The sequence below is a fragment of the Tiliqua scincoides genome, chromosome 5, assembly GCF_035046505.1.
Source record: "Tiliqua scincoides isolate rTilSci1 chromosome 5, rTilSci1.hap2, whole genome shotgun sequence".
Classification (NCBI taxonomy): Eukaryota; Metazoa; Chordata; class Lepidosauria; order Squamata; family Scincidae; genus Tiliqua; species Tiliqua scincoides.
Window position 1 is genome coordinate 66,099,538 of NC_089825.1, and position 8,845 is coordinate 66,108,382.

An 8,845-nucleotide genomic window follows, 5' to 3' on the forward strand; every position below is an offset into this window, starting at 1 on the left:
GGAATTAAAGCTTCTTACAGAGAAGGAAGGAGCTGCCTTTATTCACTTCTGATCCTAGATTGGGTAGAAATCCTTGGAGCAGTGTTGGCTCTTGTTGCTGTACATCAGAAATAAAATGGGATGGCCCTAAATAAAAGCTTGCTGAGATAAGCTGGGTCATCTCTCTCTCTCTCTCTCTCTCATATTCAGAGCACACACCAAAACTACATTTTTTCAGCTTTACAACTAGATGAGTGGTTGTAGAGGGCAACACCCTCAGCATTCCAAAAAGAATCTGGCAGTGTGAAGTCAGACACCAACAGAAGCAGAGAGAGCTCTTGTTTAGTGTTCTTTTGTTCCACTGAAATGGAAGCTAGTCAGAAATCCCTATGAAAGATAGTCAATAGCACAGTGTTTCCCAAACTGTAGCTTGAGGCCCACCAGTGGGTCACAAGCCAATCTTTGGTGGGTCACAAAAAGTTTTTGAAACAAACTTTGAAAGCATCCTTGCCCGGTTTGCAGAAGAAAATTGTTAGCTGGAATGTTAGCCCATGGTGTGTAGTAATCTTCATACCCCCAAATTAAAATGTCACATTCTCCTATTTTCTCTAGTAATTGACTGTGGATCATGTGTGATTATGTATGATCCAGTGATCCACAGATCCGGTTTTAGCCTTTTGTCTGGCCTGGAATCCCCTTACTCACCAGTTCAGCCTTCTGGGTACCCTGGAATAACTATGAAGTTTGGGGGAACAGTCCTTGAACTCCATTTCTGGGAGAATCGAGCAACTGTCCACACTATATGTAAGTCCCCTAGCAGCCTTGAGAGCACAGGATCCAAATTAAATTATTAACACATGAAATATTATTTCTTTCTAGATCTTTTTTATCTAATGGGTTGTGATTTTTAAAAGTGGGTCCTGGTGCTAAAATGTTTGGGAAGCACTGGTCTAGCACACTGAAAGCAGTTGCCTCTTTATATAAATGACAAGTGCCCCTTTCTTACCTTTGTATACAATGCCGTGGTCTTCCTTTCTAATTCTGTCCTAGGTTTCCTGTGCCTCTTCAAATGTTAGAAAATGAAGATTATCCATCAGCAATGTTTCAGGTTTGTATAACACATTCTGTGAGCAAATCCCATCCCCAAGCAAGGCAGCCTTTTACAGGGTCTGTGGGGGAAGAGACCTGGAGACAAGTGGGAGGCCAGCAGCCTACTCTGGGGTTGCTGGCAACAAAGGTCAATACCATCCTTTTTTTTTTTTTTTTCCCTTCATGTGTTTACTGGGCTCTGCACCAGAGAGAAGGCAGGCAGGCAAGCAGGGAGGCACTGAATCACAGCAACAGGACTTTGTTGCCAGCAGGCACCAAGGAGCAGGGCTGTGCTGGGACACCCACTCCCATGAAGAAACCCCGCCAGGCACCCAGAGGGGTGGATGGAGGCACAAATAACAGCTGCTGCTCTCCCAGTGCTCAGGTGGCCAGTATATAGAATGGGGGGAGCCTTTCTCTGAGTACCCCCCCCCCTTTGCCACTGCTTCTGTAATGAGATTTCTTAGAGGAAAGGCAGGGCTGAATGGGTCCAGGACTGTCCAGTAGCTGTCTTGAATAGGAACTCTCAAGAGAAATCCACTGTAGATAGAAATGTAACTAGAAAAGAATCTTGTGCAAACTCCGAGATCCCCTTGCAAGAGAAGGAAAAGTGCTTTGAACCTTATGGTCCGAGCAAGGAGAAAGACAGTTTGCACAGGAGGGGGGGGGGTTAATGAGGTTTATGGGTCTGCAGGGCTTAGGAGTTGCGTCTTCCAACAGGCCCTGCTGTGATCTGGTAGTCTCAGAGTCAAAAAGGAAGGAGGCCTTGCTACTGGCTTGGGAAAAGGAGTCAAGTGAGAGTGGAGCCACCTGGGAGCAGGTGTGTGAAGGCCCAGTGAGGAATGGAAGTGGCAGGTTCTTGATTGTGGAGACAGAGAAAGAAACAGAGCTGTGACTCTGTGGTTGCAGAGGCTGCACTAGGGAAGTCCAGAAAAGAAGGGCCTCGTGGACTCTGCTTCTGCACCTTTGAAGTGAGGCCTATGTCGGACTGGCAGCCACAGGTGCCTGGGTTGTTATTCCCCAGTGATTGCCAGCCTCCCTGCCTTGCCCTACGTATTAAACCATCTGTTCTCATGAGCCAGTATCAGGGTGATTGCTGGACCCCCCCATGTTAGTGCAGAGAGTCAAAGCTCCTCTCCCAGCCCTCCTCCCAGCCAAGACTACTGCTATGTTTGGTGTTTGGTTAGAAAATAGCCAGAAGTGAGGTCGCTATGCTTCTGTGGTGATTTGCAAATGACAAAATGATGCCCAGCCATTGAACTCAAATGCATGGATGCCACCATATTTATACCATTCGAATTCAAAGGCATACCAAGTTTTCTAGCCTCAGTCTTGAAAGAAAAACAGCTAGCTTGGCAAGTGTGCTAGAACAGTCTGTTGCGTGCCTGCCATAGGGTTTGATGGGGCAAATGCCCCAGGTGCCAGCTACTGGGACCCCGCAGAAGCTCCCGACGGGGGCAGAAACTGTGTTTCCGGTTTGCCGGAAGCACAGTTTATAGCACTGGGGAACCTCACAGAGGTTTCCCCGGTGTGGGAGGAGGTCGCGTGAGGCTCTGTGAGCCTCTAGTGAGTAAAGGGGGCAGATTTCTGCCCAGGGGGGCAGATATAGCCTGTGGGGGGGGGCACCATCGCACAGCTTTGCCCCGGGCGCAGGGTTGCGGAGTTCCATGGCTGAGAACAGTGTTTCTCAAGGTTTGTCCTCCACCGTACCATTTCATATGGCCTACCTATCTGAAGTACCACTGGAAGTAACTGGCAATGACATCATGGGTTGGGAAGTCAGATGCAACACAACAAATACCTATAAGAGGCTCAAAGTAGAAGGGAGGGCTTTTTTCAGCTTGGAAAATAATCTTTTGGAGCTCTGCCCACTGAGCCAAGCCTCCTGCTGCTGTTGTGTCATAGTCCTGTCATAGTCCTGGTTGTGTCATAGTCCTGGTCCATAGTCCTAGAAGATGAAAAATGAACAGGACTCTAGCATGCTAGAAGGGGGGGAAGCATAAACACGAATGCAGCCTATATTTGAAGATAGTTAGCTTCTAGCCATCAGGACTTAAAAGCCATGATGATGCTCTGTGAATCTGTCCAATCTCCCTCTTCAGCCATCACCTCAAATAGTGGAAAGGAATTTAAGCATATTCATGAAGCAGGTATAAAAGGTTAAAAAAAACTCATTCTGGACTTTTTTTTCTCTTCCTGACATGTAGTAGAGAAAAGGAATCAAAGCAAACCAAACCCTGTTTGGGAACAGAAATGGCTGCCACTCATTCAGACCAGGTAAGGGGGATTTGCAGCTTGGGCTTCTCCTGTAACATTCCCAGCCGCAGCCTTTTTGCCTCAGTCTGAACTATCTGTATAATCCTTGCTTTTTTTCCAAGTAACCCCCTTGACATTCTCCTTTCCCTGCACCCTAAAGTCTTCCCTTCTTTCTTCAGGGTTCCTTTGGAAAGCTCCCCATTCATTTCCCCCAATATGCACTTCTCCTTCAAAGGAGTTTCTCCTCCTTTTCACCTCCTTCTAGCTAACATATCTTAGGGCTCCATTGTGTGTGCATGTTGGTAGTTAATTCTTGCCAATGTACATAGACTTGCCATTATCTTCAATACAAGATCCTGCACACATTGCTTTTCCCCCTTGTGCGTGCATGTTACATGTATTTTTAAAAAGCATTACTGGTGACATACTGTGGGGGCTTGAGTGCGTGGATACCCACCTGGACAAGCCTCTGCAGCCTGAGCAGCAGAAAGTGATGAAACGTTTTTGAACATGAGAAAAGTGACAGGGATTATAACATGTGAAAGCAGCTACACAATGTACAAAGTTCTCAGTCCTGGGTTTGCTTTCCGGGAATATGTCCCATTGGAAGCACTGGGGCTCACTTCTGGGCTTGCATGCGTAGAATTGTGGGGCTTACTTCTGAGTAGACCTACATAGGCTTGGGGTCTGTGTCAGCTTAACCCATCATCTGGACTGATGATAGGAAGCCCCAGATCCCAGAGGTTTAGAGCAAGGGTCTCCAAATCCTGGCCCGGGGGTCAGATGCAGCCAGCGGCCTGCCTCTCTCCAGCCTGTGGCCAGCTTCTGATACCCTGAGAGCCTCTGGCCCAGTTGACCAAACACAACCAGAGTTGTGCTTGTGGGGTGGGGGAATGGGATCCATTTAAGTGTGTGCTTTATTTATTGGGCTGTGTTGGTGTTTGGAGAAATCCTGGGCATTTGAGCCTATTCATTTATTCATTCATCTAAGTTCCATCTCTAATTTATTTATTTAAATTTTATTTAATTTTTTTTCTGGCCCTCGACATTGTACCGGATATTTGATGCGGCCCTTCGGCCGTAAAGTTAAGAGACCCTTGGTTTAGAGGAAGGCCACGCTTTTGTCAGTGCAATCACATACACACACACACACACACACACACACACACACTCTATTAATCAGACCAGACATTTGGACAAAATACCTTTCAAGCATGACTGCATCTTGCTTACACAACACATTTGACCCAGTGAACAAAAACCATTCTTATAACTTCCTAACTTGGATAGAGACACAGAAGAACATGTGTAAATCTTGTTCATATTTTCAAGATAGGAGAGAACCCAATTATCATGATGGGATAACCCAATTATAATGGGGGCCGGATAAATTGCTTTGGGAGCTGCATTTGGCCTGTGGACCTTATGTTTGACACCCCTGTCCTATACCTTCAGGTTGGGTAATAATAACCCCTGCTTTCTATCACCTTATCTTTCTTCAGTATTTGTACTTACCTCTCAGTAGGTCACCTGCCTGCCAATAGGATTTCTTGGAAAATGTGGTCTATTTTACTGGCACAAGTCTAAGGAGCCATGGGGGTGGGTCTGGGCCAGGAAAGGGATAGGATCCTGGCATGCACTGCCGCCACCACCCCCTCCTGCCCCAAATTGCCTAATACGTCTCTGCTCCTCACCCTGATCCTCCCTCAAACTGCCCCCTCCACTACTTTACTTGCTCTGGCAGGGCCTCTGGGAGCCACTGATGTGTGCATGGAACATCTGGCTGTTTGTTCAGGAGGCTCCATAATGCACAATGACAACAACACTGCAGTGGCATTTATGGTGGTGGATCAGGAGATTATATGTATGTCCAGTTGGATTGGGCTGGTTGACAAGTAACTTCCTGATTGCTCTGCTTCACCTCCCCTTCCCTCTTTTTCTTGGTGTACTGTCTTGTCTTGGGATACTCCAGCAGACTGTCAGTCTTTTCTATTCCCTTCCTCTGCCTAGCAACTCCAGACTCTTTAGTTAGTATTAACCCTTTGTTTTCCCATATGTATATATGTGCATCAGATGATGATGTCATTTTATATAGGCAGGAACAGTTTTATTTACCTAGATCAGGGGCCTCCAAACAACCACCTGTGGTGCATCATGAAAGTCCCCTTGGGTGTGACTGTGGCAAAGCCTTACTTTTCCACCCTGCTACCTCCCACCTTCAAACAATCTTTGTAGAAACTTGCACTGGGCAACCACTTCCACTATTGATTGCTCCAGAAGGCTCTGAGTCCCAATTTCCTGGGGGCAGTGGCTGCCCAGTGCAAGTTTTTTTCAAGGATTGGGTGTGAAGACAGGAAGCGGTGCAGCAGAAGGTAAAGCTTCTCACTGCATCGTGTTTGAGAGAAATTTATTGGTGCACCGGACTTGGCCCGCAGGATGATTTTTGAATAATTGTGTTGACCCCCTATAAGTGGCAATTGTTTATAGTTGTTAAGAGCTTTATCATTTTCTTTTGGTATTATTTATCAATTGTATATATTTTTTTTCTGGAAACTATACCACCCCTGTTCTTGCACCTGCTAAGCCCCCCAGAAGGCACTGCTGCCTCCCCCCCCCCCATATAGGCATTGAACCCCGTGCCAGGATACCTAGCAGTGGTGTACTGCTACAAACCAGTCACTAACCCCATAGGAAACACTGCTGTAGGTGGTCCACAAGTGGGTCACAAGACTATGTATGCCTCTCCCAAGGCAAGATTCCTAGTTGTGCAGGTGATATTAGGAAGGTGGGTTCTAGGCTGGAAAGGGGGCAGGACAACCCATGACTGTATGGGAGACCCCAGTATAAGGGATTTACAGGCCAATCCTATACATGTCTGCTCAGAAGTAAGTCCAATTAGAATCAATGGGGCTTTCAAACTTGAGCATCTCCAACATCTAGATTCATTGCTAAGTCCTTTAAGGAATAGCCTCTGTGGTGCTCAAAATATTCTAAAGAGTATTTTTTGCTGTATTAGGCATAGTTTAAGATATCTAGATATTGCATGTATATTCTTAATGAATATTCTTTGAATGCTACACTTATACATATGATGCGGTCATGTCCTGTTATTGTAAGCTTTTGGGATGAAATAATTAATATTATAAAGATAGTGCTACAGCAACCTTTAATTTTTACAGATATGTATCTAATTCTTAATTATCTACCCGTTATCTGGAGACTCACACCTGGACAATTGAAATGGACTCTCTGTGCCCTCACGGTAGCAAAAAGACATATTACTTCATTGGAAGGAGAGATGCCCACCTACATACGCCCAATGGATGAACGATATTTTACATTTATCAGTATTTGAGTGAATGGCATATCGGCGTCAACTGCGTATGGATATATTTGAGGATATCTGGAGGCCATTCCTTGATATAATAACATAAGCTGCATGAAGTATTGATCTGCAGATACTCTGGTCATGTATACGTATAAATATAAGAACATAAGAACAGCCCTACTGGATCAGGCCATAGGCCCATCTAGTCCAGCTTCCTGTATCTCACAGCGGCCCTTTTCCTTTTTTGAAAGTAACTCATAAACATGTATCAATGTAATACTTTTTTTGTTTTGTTTTGTTTATGTAATAGAATAAAATTTTTAAAAAAGAACCAATGGGGCTTACTCCCAGGAAAGTGTGGATAGGATTGGGCTGTTAGTGCCAATAATGTGGTGGTAGCAGCAGAAGCAAAACAGAGGGCTCCATCTTCAGTGCTATCTGCTGCCTGGTCTGGATCCTTATCCCAGCGATGAAGGGGAACTTGGGAGGGCACAGCCACACTTCACAGATCCCCATTAGTCACTCCACTTCCCCTGACTCACAAGCATTGGGGGTCATGGACATCACACCTCTCTAACTCACTGCAGTTTCTTCCTTTGGCCTTTTACTGCATTTCTTTTCTTGTTTCAACAGCATCGGTTTGGGACCAGATTGGAAGAAAGAAGGAGCAGACTCAATCTTCACAGCAAAGAGCCCACACAGGAAAGAAGCCCTAAAAGTGCCAAGAGTACAGAAAGACCTTCAGTCAGAATAGTGCACTTAAGATCCACCAGAGAACCCACACAGGGGAGAAACCTTATAAGTGCCAGGAGTGTGGAAGGACCTTCAATCAGAGTAGCGTACTTAAGATCCACCAGAGAACCCACACGGGGGAGAAACCTTATAAGTGCCAGGAGTGTGGAAGGACCTTCAATCAGAGTAGCATACTTAAGATCCACCAGAGAAACCACACGGGGGAGAAACCTTATAAGTGCCTGGAGTGTGGAAGGACCTTCAGTCATAGTAGTGTTCTTAAGTGCCATCATAGAACTCACACAGGGGAGAAACCCTATAAGTGCCAGGAGTGTGGAAGGACCTTCAGTCATAGTGGTGTACTTAAGATCCACCAGAGAACCCACACAGGGGAGAAACCCTATAAGGGCCAGGAGTGTGGAAGGACCTTCAATCAGATTAATCATCTTATAAGTCACCAGAGAACCCACACAGGGGAGAAACCCTATAAGTGCCAGGAGTGTGGAAGGACCTTCAATCAGAGTAGTGTACTTAAGATCCACCAGAGAACACACACAGGGGAGAAACCCTATATGGGCCAGGAGTGTGGAAGGAACTTCAGTCATAGTAGTGTTCTTAAGTGCCATCATAGTACCCACACAGGGCAGAAATACTATAAGTTCCAGGAGTGTGGAAAGGCCTTCAGTAAGAGTGGTAATCTTATTAGCCACAAGAGAACCCACTCAAGAGTGAAACCTTTTACAACTTGGGAGTGTTAAAATTGGTTTAGTGCTCAGTCAGGTAACAAAAGTTGAGTCCTTTGTGTGCACCAAATAATTGATGTTTGAAAAATTCCTGCTAGTTCTGCAGTTTTTGTTTGAAATGTAAAGTACCTTATTTGTTTTTGTTTTTCGAAAAATAAAATTTGTCAAAATTGCCCTGTTATTATTTGTTAGAGTCTATGGACTCAGCATTGTTTAAAGCCCAATCCTGAGCTCAATGTGCCGGCTTACTGCCGGTGCACACTGTTGCAAACGTGCCATAAGGCACAAAAGGCTTGTTTGCAAATCCTAATGCCGGGCGAGCCCAGCACTGGCCAGCTGCTGTAAGGTGCATTTATGAGTCCGAACACCAGGCAAGCGCCCATGCTAGCCCAGCGCTGGCCAGCGCTAAGCTAGCACCGGGCAGGTGCCTGGCCTTCGCTGCTCAGCAGTCACATGGACCGCCGAGCAGTGGAGAGGAAAGTGGGGACGGGGGGGGGGAGGTGGGGAGGAGGCATTCTGGGGAGGGGGGAGGCGGGCGGAGAAAGGGCAGGGAGGAGGTGTGGTGGGGAAGTGGGAGGGAGGAGAGGGCAGGGGGAAGGTGTGCCGGGGGAGGGAGCTGGGAGAGAGGGAGGCGGGACCGGTGGAGACTGGTGGATCCTGAGCGTTCATGTGGGGCTTGCCGCCTGACACTAGCGCTTTACCTCACCGTCAACCTTTT

General features: G+C 46.4%; 1 pseudogene; it reads left to right on the top strand.

Annotated features, from left to right (window-relative positions):
- The first annotated feature begins 3,133 nt into the window (after nucleotides 1-3,133).
- Nucleotides 3,134-8,142, top strand: LOC136652262 (zinc finger protein 79-like; annotated as a pseudogene).
- Nucleotides 8,143-8,845: the final 703 nt, after the last annotated feature.